General features: G+C 38.0%; 1 protein-coding gene across 2 annotated transcripts in view; it reads left to right on the top strand.

The window, feature by feature from the left end:
- The first annotated feature begins 19,291 nt into the window (after positions 1 to 19,291).
- Positions 19,292 to 19,381, top strand: part of DNMT3A (DNA methyltransferase 3 alpha) — a 177,412-nt gene continuing 177,322 nt past the window's right edge. For both annotated transcript variants that reach the window (XM_044663760.1, XM_044663761.1), the window contains exon 1: positions 19,292 to 19,347. The gene's annotated coding sequence lies outside the window, so the exon portion shown is untranslated. The remainder of the gene's footprint in view (positions 19,348 to 19,381) is intronic.

The following is a 19,381-nucleotide window of genomic DNA, read 5'->3' on the forward strand; positions in this document are numbered from 1 at the left end:
GAGAATTCAAGGGGGCGGTTAGTGAGGTAATCCTGGTTTCAGGTTGGTAAAGCATGCTTATTGATTGCTAAAGGGATAAGAATTTCAAGAGTTGAGATGATGCATATTTTACCTGGTTCACTAAGAGGTTGAGTTGAGAATGGGAAAGGAGAGTGGAGTCAGAGCAATGTAGCCAGGAGATAGCCTAGGAAAATAATAGGTCCTAAAGAGGTTGATGAGGTAAGATGGAAAAGAAAGTTATGAGAGTTGAATAGAATGAGGAATTGAGAAGTTATTTGGAAACATTTGAGGAAACAACCGCTTTGGTACTCAGACCTCATCAGTAACTCTAACCCTCTAATTGGAGGAGTGAAGAAACTCCTTTCAAAGCCTCTATTTAAGGAGGATTTGCAGACCAGCTATCTTCTTAATTTCCCACTCAGCTCTAGACTGCACTCTGTTGAACTTCTTCACCATTTTCTATACCATCTCCCTTCCTCCTCCCTGCCCCCTTTTCAGTTTCATTTTGCATGATATCTTTTCTCATTAGACTTCGAATTCCTTGAAGACAGGGACTATCTTTTTCTGTGCTTAGTACTATGCCTAGACCATCCAAAGGTACTAAATAAACATTTATTCATGGACTTACATTAATATACATATATATATGGCATTTTGATGGCTCAGTGGGTAAAGATCCAGGCCTGGACTTGGAAGGTCCTATCTTCAAATCTGATTTCAGAAATGCCCTAGATGTATGACCTTAGGCAACTCACTTAACCCCAATTGCCTAGCCCTTATAGTTTTTCTGCCTTCAAATCAATACTTAGTATCGATTCTAAGACAGAAGATAAAGATTTTTAAAATATGTGTATGCTAAAATCTCCAGATAAAAAGGCAAGAGTTGGAAAGGAAAAAGTAGACAGAATTTAGCGCTGAACTCAGAGAGAAAGGTGGGAGATAGCCTAGGAGTTAATAGATAACAGCTATCCAAATCTGTATTTAGTGATTATTTTGGATTGAATGAACCCCCCCAAAAGCAGTAGTTAAGTGATGTTGAGAGAGAGAGAATCTAGAAGTGACAATGGGAAGCAAGGAAATTTCTAGCTTCCCAATCTCAGCCAGTGAAGGGACTATAATAGAAAGCTCATCCATTACAGGAAAGAATGGCCAGAGACATAATGTAATCTGTAGGAAATAAAATCTCAATGAGTAACAGAAGATTAAAGGAACAAGCAAGCAAGGGGTGAAAGATTAAAGGAAGTTTGTTAATTATGGAATTGGAGTTCCAGAGGGCACAATGAAAAGGACAGGCAGATCTAGAGTAATATTTTGGGGTTGTAGGGTTAAGGAGGATAGGGAATAAAGGAAAGAACATCTAGGTTTGGAGAAGGGATTGGAGGTTATTTAATAGTCAAGAGTTTACTATCACTTGGATGAGACAAATAAGAGGGGATGGAAGTAAGCTAACCATTAGAGAATGAGTTCAGGAAGAGCAGTGATTGGTGAAACTTTTAGAGACCAAGTGCCTAAATTGCAACTCTCACTCAGCATGTGAGTCCCCCAACCTTACCCAAAACAGGTGAGGGAAGAAGTGCTCCCATTGGGCTGCTGGGCAGAGGGGTGGGTGAAGTGAAAAATATCCTCAGGCAATGTGGAGAGGGGGAGGGGAGTGGGCCCCTCTGGCATTGCTGCCATAGCTTCCCCAATGTGGAGGTAGAGTATCATTGAGATCCATTGATAGGCGATGATTAGAAGATTCAAGTTCAGTCTTTGAGTTTTAATGCAGTTTTTTACTGTCTGCCCTGTGTTCTAGAAGATAACTGTAAAACTGTCTTCAAATGGAATGGACAGGAGGTTTTCCAAGCAGCTGGAGTTACTATGTAAGCCAATCGGTCAAGAAGACTTTATTAGATGCCTGCTATAGGTCAAGAGCTGTGCTAAATGCTGAGAATGCAGTGCAAAGAATCAAATAATCTCATCTTATAAGAAGCTTATATTTTAATGGAGAAGGCAATAAATACACATATAGTTATATATAGAATAAATGCAACTAAATAAAAGGGAATCAGTTAGGTGGCACAGTGAATAGAGCATTAGACCTGGAGTCAAAAAGACCTAAATTCAAATCAAGCTGCAGACATTGGCTCTGTGATCCTAAACAAGTCACTTTAACTTGTGTCTGCCTTAGTTTGCTATTAAATGGGGAATAATAATAGCACATATCTCTCAGCATTGTTGTGTGGATAAAATACAATAATACATTTAAAACACTTTGCAAGCCTTAAATATATTTTATATAGTATAAGTATTCTATGCAAGTGCTAGTTATAATTAATTTTTATAGTAAAACAGAATAGTTTGGGAGAGAAGGCACTAGCCATTGTGGGTACCAGGAAAGGTTTCATGTGTAAGGATGCTTGAGCTACATTTTGTAGAAAGAAAGAGATTCTATGAGGCAGAGGTGAGGGGAAGAGTGAATTCCAGGCATGGAAGATAGTTCACATCATGACACTGAGACTAAAGATAGAATGTATGTGAAGAAAAAAGAAAATACTAGTTTAACAGAATTGCAGAGTATAGGAAGAAGAGCAATATACCAGACTAGAAAGATAGGTTGTGTCTGAGCTTTGAAAGTCATTAAGGGCTAAATGGATATTGACTTGGATACATACACAAGGAGCACCTTGAAGCATTCAGGCAAAGAGAGGAGGCAAGTGATGGTGTATCTCATTTAGACTTCATGTGTGGGCAGAGCCAAAATGACAAATAAAAGGCAGAATCTCACTGAGCTATGCCAAATTCCCCTCTAAACAACCTCAAATGCCTCAAAATGAATTCTGGAGTACCAACCACAAAAGGATGAAGGTAAAACAATTTTCCTTCCCAAGACAATTTAGGTGTCAGGAAAGGTCCATTACACATTGGGGGAAGGGGAAGGGTTAGAATGACCCAGCAAGCCAGTGCAGACCCTGGGGGCAACTGAATAAGCAACAGTGGCCGATTGAAGGCTCTAATCTTCAAATAAGGGGGTCTGGCAACTGGTCAGAAGGAGATTATAGAAGTTTGGTTGCAGGACTCTATTGCATTGTCCATAGGCAAATCCTGATCTCTGTCCTGGGTTGCAGCCTCAGGGCAAGGGGGAATACTAGCACACCAGAGTTGCTGTAGCAGGAGACCAGGGACCTTGATCATACCTTCAAGGTGGAAAGAGTACTTGTGATCACTCAGACCAAAGCACAAGCCAGAAGGTTTCTCCTTAGATGACACCACCTAGGAAAAACTGAAAACTTAAGACTCCCAGAACTAGATCTGAAAGCAATTACCCAAAAGACCTGAAATGTGAGACAATGCCCCTTCCACCACAGAAGCAGAGCCCAACTTTAACATAAAAGGAAAATTAAAGAAATAGGCTAGGAAAAGGAAAAAATAAGAAACAAAGAATCTGGAAGTTAATGACCAATTGCCCCACCTTTACCACTCTTCTACTTCACAATTGAAACTTACTATTGATTCTAAGACAGAAGGTAAGGTGTTTTTTTTCTTTTAAAGAGTAGAATTGGCCAAATGGAACAGGAGATATAATTCTCTGAAGAAAATATTTTTTAAAATTAGAATTAAGCAAGTGTAAGATAATACTCTATGAAACATCAAGAAACAATAAAACAAAATCAAAAGAATGAAAAAAATAGAAGAAAATGTGAAATATCTTATTGGAAAAACACCTGATGTGGAAAATAGATCCAGGAGAGAGAATTTTAGAATTATTAGACTACCTGAAAATCATGATCCCAAAATGAAAACTTCCAGGAATATTATAACCAAATTCCAGAGATCCCAGGTCAAATAGAAAATATGACAAGCAGTCAGAAACAATTCAGATATCAAGGAGCATACAAAATTTAGCAGCTTCTACTTTATAGGACTGGAGGGCTTGGAATATGCTATTCTAGAAGTCAAAGAAGCTAGAATTACAATCAAGAATTATCTAGTCAGAAAAACTGAGAATAATCTTTTAGAAGGAAAAAATGGATATCCAGTGAAATAGAGGACTTTCAAGCATTCCTTTTTTTTTTTTAAGAAAAATTTTCCATGGTTACATAATTTATGTTTTTACTTTACCCTTCATCCCCTCAAACTCCCCCCCATAGCTAACTCACATTTCCACTGGTTTTAACATGTGTGGTCAGTCAAGACTTATTTACATATTATTGATAGCTGTTTTGGTGTGGTCCTTTTGGGTCTATGTCCCCAATCATGTCCTCATCTCCCCAAGTGTTCAAGCAGTTGTTTTTCTTCTGTGTTTCCTCTCCTGTAGTTCTTCCTCTGAATGTGGGTAGTGTTCTTTTCCACAAATCCCTCAGAATTGTCTTGGGTCATTGCATTGCTGCTAGTACAGACATCCATTACATTCAATTTTACCACAGTGTATCAGTCTCTGTGTACAACGTTCTTCTGGCTCTGTTCCTTTCACTCTGCATCAATTCCTGGAGGTCTTTCCAGTTCACATGGAATTCCTCCAGTTTATTATTCCTTTGAGCACAATAGTATTCCATCACCAACATATACTACAATTTGTTCAGCCATTCCCCAATTGAAGGGCTTACTCTTGCTTTACAGTTTTTTGCCACCACAAAGAGTGCGACTATAAATATTTTTGTACAAGTCTGTTTATCTATGATCTCTTTGGGGTACAAACCCAGCAATGGTATGGCTGGATCAAAGGGCAGGCATTCTTTTATCACTCTTTGGGCATAATTCCAAATTGCCATCCAGAATGGTTGGATCAGTGAAAAGACCAGAGCTGAACAGAAAATTTGACTTTCAAGTACAAGACTCAAGAAAAAGGCAAAAAGATAAACATAAAAGATTCAGTGAAGTTAAACTGTTGTCATTCCTACATGGAAAGATGATACTTGTAACTTCTTTTTTTTTTAAAACCCTTACCTTCCATCTTAGAATCAATATTATGTATTGTTTCCAAGGCAGAAGACTGGTAAGGGTTAGGCAATAGGGTTAAGTGACTTGCCTAGGGTCACACAGCTGGGAAGTATCTGAGGCCAGATTTGATGATACTTATAACTTCTAAGAATTTTATCATTATTAGGCCAGTCACAAGGAGTATACTGTAAGAATTTAAAATTTAGGTTTTATGCTAATATGAGAATTCTAAAGTAATATTGTAGTCACCAATTTAAAAATATTATAGCTCAAGTCAAAATGACTTTCAGTAGCTTTTATTTACAAAGAGGTGGAAAAAATGAAAGTAGAGAAATGTAAGAAGAGGGCAGAGAAAATGTCTAGCATATCACTTTTGCAACTAAATGTTGCTTCAGTATCCAGCTCAGCCCCAGCAGGGCTTGGTAACCCTCAGCCAGAGGACTCAGCAGTATCTTATGCAAGGGTTCCACCAACACAGTCTCCTCCAGAAAAGGATGGCCTCTTTGGAGCTAATCTCTCCAGAAGCCAGGAAAGGAAGGCCAGCTACTCACTCATTCAAGACAAAGTCCAAAGAAGAAGATCCAGGAGCAGTCCTACAAGAAGCAGTCCAAGAGCCAAAGCTACCTCCAAAAGTAAAGTCACCAGCTGAAGATGATCCCTGGACAGGAAGTTCAGGACTTTTTATAGTCCTTTTTCCACATCACTTCCTGTCCCTTCCTCCACTTTTTGGGAACCAGTTGCAGTCTTTCAATTTGCTTAGCACTGTCCAGGAGGTGGTCAGTGGCCTCTAGAATTGTCACCCACTCTAGAAAGTGGCTTGTGAACTCCCTTTCTTAGTAGGGGTGTTTAAGTTTTTGGTTGATTAATTTAAATTTGCTGATTGATATACAAAGAAAATTTGATTCACTCTTCACAATACATAAACTGAAGGCACTGGGATGAATTGAATATAATAAGATGGCATTTTAAAAAATGAAAGTTTAGGGGTGAAAAAGAGGACTTCACTGGGAAGGGGGAAAGAAAGATGTAGAATGAGATTAATTATTTCACTTAAAAGTCAAATGAAAGAGCTTTTACAGTAGAGGAGAAGATGGGAGAGATATGAGGGATGCACTTGAAACTTGAAACTTCTTGTTAAGAATTGACTCAATAACCTAGACATCCAGTTGGGTATACAAATTTATCCTACTCTTTAGGAAATTAATAAGGGAAGGGAATAAGAGAAGGAGCTAATAGAAGGGAGGAAGGATTAGGGAGGATGGTAGTCAGAAGGATAACAATTTTGAGAAGAGACAGAGTGAAAGGAGAGAGAGAGTAGGACAAAGAGGGCAAAGAATAAAATGGAGGGAAATACACAGTAATCACAACTGTGAAAAAAATTACATCAATTTTCTTTGATTAAGGACACATTTCTCAAAGAGAACAAACAAAATTCATAAGAATATGTTATTCCCCAATTAATAAATGGTTGAGAGATTTGAACAGACATTTTTTGGATGAAGTAATCAAAGCTATCTTTAGCCATATTTTTTTAAATGTTCAAAACTCATACCATTGATTAGAGAAATGAAAATTAAAACAAATCTGAGGTACCACTCTACACTTAATGGATTGGGTAACATGACGGAAAAGGAAAATGAAAAATATTTGAGGAATACGGGGAAATTGTGACACTGAAACACTGTTGGTGGAATGTTGAACTGATCCAATCATTCTAGTTCTGTATCCCCAAGAGAGAAAAAAAAAAGCAAAAAGGAAAGGAATCTATATTTACAAAAATATTTATAGGAGTTTTATTCCAAAGAATTGGGCATTGAGCAAATGATTCCATCATTGAGCAAATTCCCCATCAGTTGGGGAATGGCTGAACAAATTGTGGTTTATTATTGTGAAAGCTTGGCATAGGCTTTATTAATACAACAACTAAGGCAAAAATGGAAAAGGACACAAATTCCCAGGAGATTAAAAATGCCCATTTGGTACAGTTGCCAACAAACCTGTTCCTTGTTGCCATGAGAGGTTCCACTAGGCATCATCAGATGTCATAGGACTCTAAAGCAATTTGCTGAGTGTCATTCAAATTTTTTTGAAGCTCATGGACATTTGTAACAATTTCACCTGATCTATTTATGTAGGAACAACAAGACTGATTAATAAGGGCACCCTCTGAAGCAGCTGTAAGCATATCAAGGGCTAGCCGATTTTGTATAATTTGTATCATGTAAGCATAGAGAAGCAAAGCACATTCCTATATTAGTCATATCCAAAAATACATTTTTCATTCCATACATTAGTCTATCATCTTTCTTTCATGAAGTAGGCAGTATTCTTAGCCAATCTTCTGGAATCATGGTTGATCAATTCATAAATCTTTTGGAGTAGAAGCTTCTCATTTCATGAAGCCAAAAAAGGAAAGGATTTTTTAAAAATTTTTTCTTCTAAACTATTCTTGCCCTCCACTGCCATCTTTCTACTTGGCAAAGAGATCAGGTTTGATTTTTTTCTTCTTCATAGCTTAAGCAGCTGGAGGTCTTAAGAAATATATTTAAGTTGAACTGAATTCTTCATTGTGGTAATTACTATACATTTGTTAAACTTCCATGGAAAATGGTGAAAATCAATGCCTATGTCTTTCTTTTATCTATTTCCCATTTTTCAGGATCAGTAGTCCACTTAGGTTATTTTGGAGCTATTGTATTCATATGTCATATTTTCTTATGTTTTTTAAAATTTTTCTTATAATTTGGTGAGAATTTTGATCTTTTTTTTTTACTATGCACAGAAGATTCAGAAAAGTCATTTTCTGTCAAAATATAGACAATACCTATTCATGATGACAAACTATGAAATAGTATCCAAAGGCATTATTTTCATCTCTATTTAAAAAAAAAAAGGAAATTAAGACTCAAAGAGATTAAGTCACTTACCTAGATCAAACTGATAGCATATCTTACATGTGGAACAATAGGCCATGAATCGTGAAATCTGGGCTGGGTAGGAATTCAAATGAAGCCTGAAAAATCCCCGATATGACTGAATGAAGTAGAAATTATGAGAGTAAGGTGGCTCAGTGGATTGAGAGATATGGGAAGTTCTGGATTCAAATTTGACCTCAGACAATCCCTAGATATGTGATCTTGGGCAAGTCACTGAACCCTCATTGCCTAGCACTTATTGCTCTTCTGCCTTAGGATCAATATACAGTATTAACTCATATACAAAAGGTAAGGGTTTTAAAAAAATTGTGCAATATATCTAAACGCTACCACCCTTGAACATTTAAATAGTATTCATAAGACTAAAAAGAACTGAAAGTCAGAGATGTGGTGTTCACTGAATATCACTGCAAAAATGAAATTGATTCTGTCTTAACAGATAAGGAATGAATGGGATATTATAAAATCAGCAGTCTACATGTAGTCAATTAGAGCAAAGGTCAAAATGAGCAACAAATTAGAATAAAAGATAAAGAGGACCAGAAGACATTGAATATACTATATAATAGCTTTGATCTAACCTATTCAGTCAATCAACCCACACGAATTTATAAGTGCAACTGTTTCGGGAGGTAGGTACTAGAGATACTTTGTCCTTAAGGAACTCGAATATTTTCATAGATAAGTAAATACAGGATACATACAAAATATATGTGAAGTGAAAGAAGGCGGTGGGTGCTAACTATAGTAAGAATAAGGAAAGGTATCTTAAAGAAGGTGAGACAAAAGCTGGTGGTTCTAAGAGATGGAGGTGAGGAAGGAGGACATTTTTAGCCTGAGGCAGAGAGTTAAGAGGAGATATTGTATACAGGTCCTGACCAGTAGTTATTAGAGAGAGTAAGGTGTAGTTAACTTGGAAAGGGAAGCAGGAATGGGGCTGGTAAGTAATTCAGTGGATAGGGAACCAGGTCTATAGTCAGGAGGACCTAAGTTCAAAACTGACCTCAGATACTTCCTAGCTGTGTGACCCTGGGCAAGTCACTTAACCCCAATTACCTAGCCCTTCTCTCTCTTCTGCCTTGGAACAGATACTTAATATCAATTCTTAGTATCAATATCTAAGAAGGTAAGAGTTTAAAAAAGGAAGAAAAAAGCAGGAAACATATTGTAAAGACTTTAAATATCCAACAGATGAGTTTATGAGTTCCATGAGCTTCCTGAACAAAAAGGTAATAAGATTCCTTCATAGATGAATCCAAATACAAATATAACTATTAACGATTCAGTTTATCAATACCAAGTGAGGTATCAAATATATAAAAATATTCACCAAAGATATTTGGCACTAACATGGATGATATCCTACACAGAGTCCAATTAAAACAAGAATTCTTAATTGACAATAAAGTACTCCAGATACTCTTCTCTGTGGATGACATTGTGTTGATTGAGCTGAGCACAAGAAAGCTCTAGGATGCCCCCTCCCCCCATGAAGTCCATGATGCCTCTAAAGATATTGGACCAGCAATCCATACCGGAAAAGCCCAGTGAACAACAGATGCACGTTGACAGAACTATGCCATGCAGCTGGATGGACAGCCCACTGAGTCCATCAGTTTGTATACCTTGAATGGGCACTGTAGTTGAACAATGAGAAGGTCCTAGAACTGTGTAGATAAAGGCAATTATTAAGTACTTAATATGCACCAAGAACTAGAGTACTAAGTATAAAGTATATAAGCAAAAAAAAAGTCACTTTCTATCCTCAAGATGTATATAATGGAGAAAAACAAGGCATATAGGGAAGCTGGAAAGCAGGGGAGGAAGGTAAGCCTATTGATGTGGAATTGAAGAAACCCAGAGAATGAGGAGTAGAGCCAGAACTGATATAAGCAGAGCCTGAATGCCTTATGAAGTTGTGGTCTGGCTAGTGACTTGCCATTCAGAAGAAGGAACCATAAGTCAGAGATATCTTTAGGATAAAAAATCTGCTGGCAAAAGATAGAGAAGTCAGGGGAAAGTGAGAAGAAGCACCCAGAAAAAAGAAGGAAAAGAGGTTAGAGTATATTTCAGAAGTTACACAAGACCTTCAATGAGCCCAAGCGTTATTTTAACAATAATATCTCCCACTGATGCTGTCTGACTATGAATCTATGAATTATGAACAACATGATCTTTGAAGAATCAAAATTATAGGTGACTCAAAGAGCCAGGGATAGATGTATACTGGGCCTAAAAAAGTTGTAGTCTCTTGCTAATGATGGTTTGCATGCAAGAAGTATTTTGAAGATAACATCAAGGAAATGTATTATTAGAAAAGGAAGCATATCAAAAGTGAGGGAGAGAGGGGGCAGCTGGGTAGCTCAGTGGATTGAGAGCCGGGCCTAGAGACGGGAGGTCCTAGGTTCAGATCCGGCCTCAGACACTTCCCAGCTGTGTGACCCTGGGCAGGTCACTTGACCCCCATTGCCTACCCTTACCACTCTTCCACCTATAAGTCAATACACAGAAGTTAAGGGTTTAAAAAAATTAAAAAAAAATTTAAAAAAAAAAAAAGTGAGGGAGAGAGAGTCAAGAAGGCAGAGTAAAGGGTCACAATTGCCAAACTGCCATCAAGACCTATCCTACAAAATGATCACAGAAAATGACAAATCAAACGCCAAGTAGAAAAGTCAATAAAAATTCATAATGAGTCATTATTCCAGCCCAGGGAAACTTATATAGAAAGAAAAAGAGGTCTGGACCCTGGGGTACAGGCTGGCTAAGCTCAAATCATGGTGGAAGCAGCACCAGCTTTGGGCCTTTGAGGTGGTAGCTGTAGTAGCAATAGCAACAGGAGTACCATACATGCCAAATGCACAGAGATGAGTGAATACTTGGTCAGAAAAAGATTCCAAGGGACCACTGTGGGCACATGATCCAGTGCCATTTGGTAACTAAATAGTATTGTGCCTAGTTCTAGGTCAAAATTCCAGCATGGAGAAGAATAAGGAGGCAATAGGAGCCCTACATAAGTAGATACCAGAGTAGAGAGCAGGAGGGCAGTGAACAGACTTTTTTCCAGATTATACTACTTTGAAGGTACCAAAACCCTGCAGTCTCCCAGATTGAGCTACAAGGGCTCAGGCTGGTGATCTCCCCTGCCCCTAAAGTGAACAAAGCCCAACTATAACATAAAGTCCAAAGTCAAGAAATAGGCAGGGGAAATGAGTAACAACAACAAAAAAAGTAGTTGATCATAAAAAGCTTCTATGATGATGAGGAATTTCAAGACACTCATAAAAAGCCAATGACTTGAAAAGAACTGTGGGAGTAGAAATGCAGAAGGAAAACATATGACTTATCACTTGTTTATATGGGTACATGATTTGGGGTTTGGGCTTCAAAAGATTGCTCTATTGCAAAAATGAATAATATGGAAGTAGGTATCAAGTGACAACATTTGTTTAACCCAGTAGAATTGCTTGTCAGATCCAGGAGTGGGGAGGGAAGAGGGAAAGGAAAGAAAATGTATCATGGAAACATGGAGAAATTTTTTTTAATTAAAAAATAACTATAAGGAAAGGCTCAAAGGAAAAAAATCAGATTGGACAAAAGTCCAATAAGAATTCCTAGAAGCACTAAAGAAAGAGATTTTTATAGAAGAGCAAAAAAATTTTGAAAAATGAGATCAGGAGAAGAAAAATTGGGAAAAGAAATAAGAGGAATGCCAGAAAACTATGGAAAGAGAAATAGCAGCTTGGTAAAAGAAGTTCAAAAATCTCACCTAAAAGAGATCCCAAAATCAAAACTTCCAGTAATATAATATTCAATTTCCTAAATGTTCAGGTCAAGGATAAAATACTGAAAGCATACAAAAATAAATAATTCAAATACTGGAGAACCACAGTCAGGATCACACAAAATTTAACAGCTGCCCCTATAAAGGAGTGGAGGACTTGGAATATGATATTTCAGAAGACAAAAGAGCTAGGATTACAACCAACATAGCCTACTTAGCAAAATTTAGTATAATCCTATGGGGTGATATTTAATTAAATAAAGGAATTTCAAGCATTCCTGATGAAAAGACCAGAACTGGACAGAAAAATTTACATTCAAACAGAAGACTCAATAGAAACATTAAAAGGTAATTATGAATGAGAAATCATAAAGGACTTAAAAATGTTAAATTGTTTGCATCCTCAAATGAGAAGATGACACTTGTAGCTCCTAAGAACTTTATCATTAATAGGTGAATTAGAAGTCTACCTAAACAGAGAACATGAGTATGAGTCTACTATGTTGGAATGATTTTTTTAAGGGAATAGAAGGATGAAAAAGAGGAATTGGACTTAGAGAAGGGGTAAAGAAGAAGAAGATTAGAAGAAATTTTATTACACAAAAAAGAAGTGTACAAGGAATTTTTAAATGGAGAAGAAAATGGGAGGTGAGTTGGTAACACTTGATCCTCACTCTCATCTGAACTGGTTTTAAAAGAGAACATTTATCAACACACAGTTGCAGACAGAAAGGCGTCTTTCCTGATAGGGAAGTAGAGAGGAAGGGACTTGAATAAAGAGGGGTGGTGGTAAGAGGGAGGGGAGGTTAAAGGAGATAGTGATCAAAAGTTAAACTGATTTTCAAAAAATTATTTATTTTTTGTTACATTTTAAGTTTTAAGCTGTCTCCCTCTTTCATTCCCTCCCTACCTCACACTAGAGAAGGTATCATTTGACAAAAATACACACATACATATGTAAAACTATATCATGTGGGGGCACCTGGGTGGCTCAGTGGATTGAGAGTCAGGCCTAGAAATGGGAGATCCTAGGTTCAAATCTGGCCTCAGACACTTCCCAGCTATGTGACTCTGGGCAAATCACTTGACCCCCATTGCCCACCCTTACCACTCTTCCACCTAGGAGCCAATACACAGAAGTTAAGGGTTAAAAAAAATTATATCATGTATGCTCTTACTTTTAAGTTCTTTCTCTGGAGGTGGAACTTCACATTTATTCTTCAAACAAATATAACTGTTCCTGTACAATGTTCTATTGATTCTGTTCACTCTTTATTATTTATGTAAGTCTTCCCATATTTTTCCTTTTTTCCTCCATGTTTTTCTAAAATCAACCTGCTTGTTGTTTCTTACAGCACAGTAGTATTCCATCACAATCATATACCATGTTTAAACAGATTTTTGAGGAGGGGACAGGGTAAAAAAGAGAGAGAGAAAGATAAATAGAAGAGAATAGAATGTAGAGAAATGCCCAATTAGCAATCATAACTATGATACTGAATGGGATGAACTCAGCCATAAAACAGAAGAGGATAAAGAATGGATTAGAAATCAGAATCCTATAATATGTTGTTTATAAGAGATACATTTGAAACAGAAAGACACTCACAGAATTCAAATAAGGGCCTAGAGTAGAATCTATTATACTTCAGCTGAAGTGGAAAAGGCAGGGGTAGCAATCATGATCAAAAGCAATCAAAGCAAAAGCTAAAAAGACCTAATTAAAAAAGCATAATCAGAGAAACTGCATTTTGATAAAAGGAACCATAGATAACAAAATAATATCAATACTGAAAATATATGCAGCAAATGGTATAGTATTCAAATACTTGAAGGAAAAATTATATGAATTAAAGGAAGAAATCAACAGTAAAACCATACTGGTGTGGGACCTCAATTTACTCTTATCAGACCTAACAAAACTAACCATAAAAAAATAAGAAAGAAATTAAGAAGATAATGGAATTTTAGAAAAGTTAGGTATGAAAGATCTCTGGAGAATAGAGAATGGGAATAAAAAGGAGCGTATCTTTTATTTAGCTGCACATAGCAACTTAACAAAAATTAACCATGTATTAGGACAGAAAAATCTCATAAACAAATGCAAAAAAGCATAAAAATTAAATGTACCCCTTAGGGACCACAATGCAATGAAAATTACATTTCATAAAGGAACTTTGAAAAGCCTTTATGCTTTAGGACTTTAGCCTAGGCTAAAAATTAATTGGAAGCAAAGTAATCTAATCCTAAAGAATAAGTAGGCCCAAGAACACATTATAGAAATAATCAATAATTTTAGTAAAGAAAATAACAACAAGGAAACAATATGGCAAATTTTGTTGGATGCAACCAAAGCAATATGCAGGAGGAAATTTATATCTCTAAAAACATGCATCAGTAAGAGAAAGAAGGAGCCTGTTAATTAATTGAAAGTACAAATTTTAAAAAAGGAGACAAAGAACAGATTAAAATCTCCAATTATATCCTAAAATAGAAATCCTGAAAGTCAAAGGAGAGATTAATAAAATTGAAAGTTAAAAAAAAATCATTGAACTAGTAAATAAAAGTAGGAGCTGGTTTATGGAAAAAACAATAAAATAAACAATTGACTAATTAAGTTTATAAAAAGAAAGAAGAAAGCCAAAATTACTGGCCTCAGAAATAAAAGGATAATTGCACAAACAATGAAAATGAAACTAAAGTGATTATCAGGCGTTATTTTGCCCAATTATATGCCAATAAAATTGGCAGTTTAAATGAAATGCATGACTATTTGCAACAACATAAATTGCCCAGATTAATAGAAGAGGAAATTGGATATTTAAATAACCCTAGCCTAGAAAAAAATTAAACAAGTAATGAATGAGCTCCCTAAGGAAAAAAATATCCAAACCAGATGGATTTACGAGAAAATTCTACCAAACATTCAGCGAACAAATAATTCTAATATTACGCAAACTAAAAAAAAAAAAAAGTAAAAAAAGGAGTCCTCCCAATTTCCTTCTATAACACAAATAGGGTTTTGATACCTAATTCAGAGAGAGCAAAAGTAGAGCAAGAAAACTTTAGAACAAGTTCCTTAATAAATATTGATGCAAGCATTTTAAATAAAATATTAGCAAGGAGATTATAACAATATAGCACAAAGATCATACCCTATGACCAGATAAGGTTTTCTTTTTTCTTTTATTTTTATTGTCATGTAAAACACACTTCCATATTGGTCATTGTTGTAAGAGCAAAATCATCCATAACCAAAACCCCAAAATAAAACCACAAATACAGTGATGTAAAAGACTACTCGAACGATTCTTCCTCTGGAGGTGGAGAGCATTCCTGTCAAAAGTCTTCCAGGATTGTCCCAGATCATTCATTGCTGAAAGTAATCAAGTTTTCATAGATAATTATTGTCCAATATTGCTGTTACAATGTTCTCCCAGTTCTGCTTATTTCGCTCTGCATCAATTCCCACACATCTTTCCAGCTTTTTCTGAAATCATCTTGCTTATCATTTCTAAGAACTCGCTATTTGACAAAACCTGGGAAAACTGGAAATAATTTGTCAGAAACTAGGCCAACAGCACACACATAAACTAAGCTAAGCTAGAAATGGGCACACAATTTAGAAATAAAGTGTGATATTATAATCAAATTAGGGAAAGGAAAGGGAATTACCCATCAGATCTATGGATAAGGAAAGATTTCAATAAGTCAACTATTATTGAACACCTACTATGTGCCAGGCATTGTGCTAACACTGGGAATACAAAAAGAAGCAAAAGAGAGTCCTTGCCCTCTGGGACCTTACAAGTCTAATGGGTTCATGACCAAACAAGAGATAGAAAGGATCACTAAAATGAGTAATTTTGATTATATTAAATTAAAAAGGGTTCCCCCCACCAAAAAAATAAATGCAGCCAAAATTTGAAGGAAAGGAGAAATGTGTGGGAAAAGTTTATAGCAAGTTTCTTTTTTGTTTGTTTGTTTGTTTTTTTAAACCCTTGTACTTCAGTGTATTTTTTTATAGGTGGAAGATTGGTAAGGGTGGGCAATGGGGGTCAAGTGACTTGCCCAGGGTCACACAGCTGGGAAGTGTCTGAGGCCGGGTTTGAACCTAGGACCTCCTGTCTCTAGGCCTGACTCTCACTCCACTGAGCTACCCAGCTGCCCCTATAGCAAGTTTCTTTTAAAGATGTCTTCTCGGGGGCAGCTGGGTAGCTCAGTGGGTTGAGAGTCAGGCCTAGAGACAGGAGGTCCTAGGTTCAAATCCGGCCTCAGACACTTCCCTGGGCAAGTCACTTGACCTCCATTGCCTACCCTTACCAATCTTCCACCTATAAGTCAATGCACAGAAGTTAAGGGTTTAAAAAAAAAAATAAAAAAAAAGATGTCTTCTCAAATATACAGAGAAGTGAACCAAATTTATTATTTTTTAAAAGAGCCATTCCCCATTCTATAAATGGTCAAAGTATTTAATCAGTCAGTTTCCAAAAGAAGAAATCAAAGCTATCAATAGTCATGTGAAAAAAGCACCAAATTACTAATAATTAGAAAAATACTAATTAAGATAACTGAGATACCACCTCATACCTATCAGATTGGCTAAGATAACAGAAAAGGAAAATGACAAATACTGGTGGGGATAATGGGAAAATAGGTACACTACCGGGCATCTAGGTGGCTCAGTGGACTGAGATCCAGGCCTAGAGTGGGAAGTCCTATATTAGAATTTGGCTTCAAACAAGTCTTAGCTGTGGCACCCTGGCAAGTCACTTAACCTCCATTGCCTAGCCCTTACAACTCTTCTGCCTTGGAACTAATACACAGTATTAATTCTATGACAGAAAGTAAGGATTTGTAAACAAAAACAAAACTCTAATGTACTATTGGTGGAGCTATGAATTGGTCCAACCATTCTAGAGAATAATTTGGAACTATGCCCCAAAGCATATAACACTGTGCATACCCTCCAGCAATAGTGCTACTAGGTCTATACTCCAAAGCCATCAAAGAAAAAGAAAAAAGACCCCTAGGTACAAAAATAGTTGCAGAATCTTTTTGTGGTGGCAAAGAATTGGAAGCTGAAGGATCCCCTTCAATTGGGTAATGGCTAAATAAGTTGTAATATATGATTGTAATGTAATACAGAGAGAGAACTCATGGACTATGAGTAGATCTTGAAGCATTTTATTTATTTATTTCCTTCCCCTCCCCACCACTGCCCCCAGCCCCAAATGGCTTAAGTGGATATGTTTTGAATGACTTCTTATGTATAATGGCTATCATATATCTTACCTCTCAAAGGATGAGGGAGACGGTGAAGGGAGGGAAAGAACTTAAAACTGAAAATTAAAAAAAAAACTTTTTTAAGTGAGGGAAACCTACCTGAGTGCCCTACTAATATGCCCTAAATGTAGGTAATTAAGTGGCTTGAATTTGAATCTTGCCTCAGACACTTAATATGTGACCTGGGCAAGTCACTTAACTTTTCTTGGCCTCATTTTTCTCATAATAAAATGGGTATAATAATAGCATTTTCCTTCCAGGGTTGTTGCAAAGATCAAATGAGATAATGTATGAAAATCACTTTGCAACCCTTAAAGTACTATGTACATGCTAGCTATTAGTATTATTAAGGAACCTAAATTGGGAAAGGATGTTATGGAATAGAAATAATATTGGATTTGGAATCAGAAGACTGGGATTTGAATCCAGACTCTGCTTTTTTATTGACTACCTGGCCTTGGACAAGTCATTCAACCCTGTGGATCTTGGTTATTCATCTATAAAATAGTAGAGTTGGGCCAGTTATGAGGTCCTTTTCAGCTCCAAATCTATGATTCTGTGGAGGATTTATGGACAACCTGGACAAGAATTTCAAAGAATTAGAAAATGTGAATGAGTTGCAATCTGCATTGGTGGAGGGAATGTCCACATTGGTGAGACTATATATCTATCAAAGTATCAAATAATGGAAATTCACAAATATGGCACTGTTGTATTGATCAATGCCTTTTTCCCTTGCGATTATCTTGCTGGCATTGCCTTATGATAGTCCCCTTCACATTTTTCATAGTCTGGCCCAATTAGGCCACCTTTTTCTAGCACTGCCCTCTGTATATCTCAGCCTTATACCACCCCAAAGTCCTGAATGGACTCTCCATTTCTCTGTTCTGAAATCTCTGCCTATTCAAGTTCCTCTTTTTATTGAGTACCGGAATTCAGATGCCACATCCTCATGGAAGCTTTCTCTGATCTTTCCTCATCTCGATTTAATGCAACAAACATTTATTAATTGTTTCCTGCCATACATTGTGTCATGTGCTAGTTCTAGGTATAGAAAGGTAATTAAACTATCTGATTTCAGGACATTTATATAACAACATATGCACAGATAAGTAAATAAAACGTCTATGTATATACAAAAAATATGTTTTAGGTAGAATATTAACAACTAAGATGGAGATCATTATTTAATGGAATGTAAGAGAGGTCAGTGTTTCAAGGGAGACATCTCCCTAAAGATGCTGAAGTCAGGGAGGAAGATAGCAGAGCGTATAGAGTGTGAAGTAAGAAGTTCTGAAGGAGATAGAAGGGGGAAAGGAAGAGTTCTAGAGCCTCACTTGACTCTGCCTTGGCCTTTAGCCAAAAGCATTAAAATTCTGACCTTTGACCTGGGTTGGGCCCAGCTGGATTTTATTCCAGAAAATCTTAATCAGAGAACGTAAACCTTTGGGTTAAAATTGAGGGGTGGGCGTGTGGGAGGAAGTAATGGGGCTGTGGGGCTGCTGTCCCCATCTTCAGTGCTGAGACAGAGTGCAGTGGACTCTGCTGGAGGCAAAGAGAACTGCAGACGAGAAGCCATGCCCCAGGGGCTAGGCAAGCTGGTGGGGCAGGCTTTTGACACAGGCCAGGGGGAGAGGAGGGGCTGCTGTCCCTGAGCTAAGTGCTGGAAGCTAGGGCAATCAATCTTTGAGCCCAGGGGCCAGAGCTCTGCTAGGTTTGGCTGTGAATGCAGGAAACCTTTGCTAGGAGAAGCCTTTGCCCCTAGCTTTGACAGCAAGGGTTAAGTGAGAGAGGGGGTTTTCCCCAGGAGCCCGCTGCAGAATCTGGGGGGGCACTGCAGAGCAAGGTTACATGACCCCGTTGTTTTTCTTTTGCTTTTGGTGTGTAGGGTGTGTCGTTTCTCCTACTGAGGGGTTGGGGGAATTCCCACTCTGGCCTGTATATATGTGTGTATATCTATATTAGTCGGGGGAGGGAGGAAAGGGGAAGATTAGAGCTGTGCACTACTTCGGAGAAAGGTGGGGCGCTAGGACCCACGCGGGCTCCGACTCCCGGATCCCCACTCTCTCACCTCCCTAACCACCCCAGTTTCTGCTCCCTCCCCAGGCCGGGCTCCGCAGCGCCGGAGCCGGAGCCAGAGCCGCCGCAAGGAGGGGAAGCGGCGGGCGGAGTGGCTGGGCTGCGGGAGGCCTCGGCCAGGCCGGGAAGGAGGGAAGGAGGAAGGCGGAGAGAGGAGGGGGGGAGGGAGGGGAGACAGCGGAGGAGGCGGAGAGAGGGAGCGCGACAGAGCGAGCGGAGGGAGGGAGGGAGCACAGGAGGCGGCGGCGGCGGAGGAGGAGGAGGCGGAGGAGGAGAGAGAAGAGGACAGGACAGAACAGGGCAGGACGGAGGGACGGAGCAGGGCCGGGCCGGACCGGCCACACGGTAATTAGCGCCGCTCAGGGCGGGGTGGGGGGGT

The sequence above is a fragment of the Gracilinanus agilis genome, chromosome 2 (genome assembly GCF_016433145.1).
Source record: "Gracilinanus agilis isolate LMUSP501 chromosome 2, AgileGrace, whole genome shotgun sequence".
Classification (NCBI taxonomy): Eukaryota; Metazoa; Chordata; class Mammalia; order Didelphimorphia; family Didelphidae; genus Gracilinanus; species Gracilinanus agilis.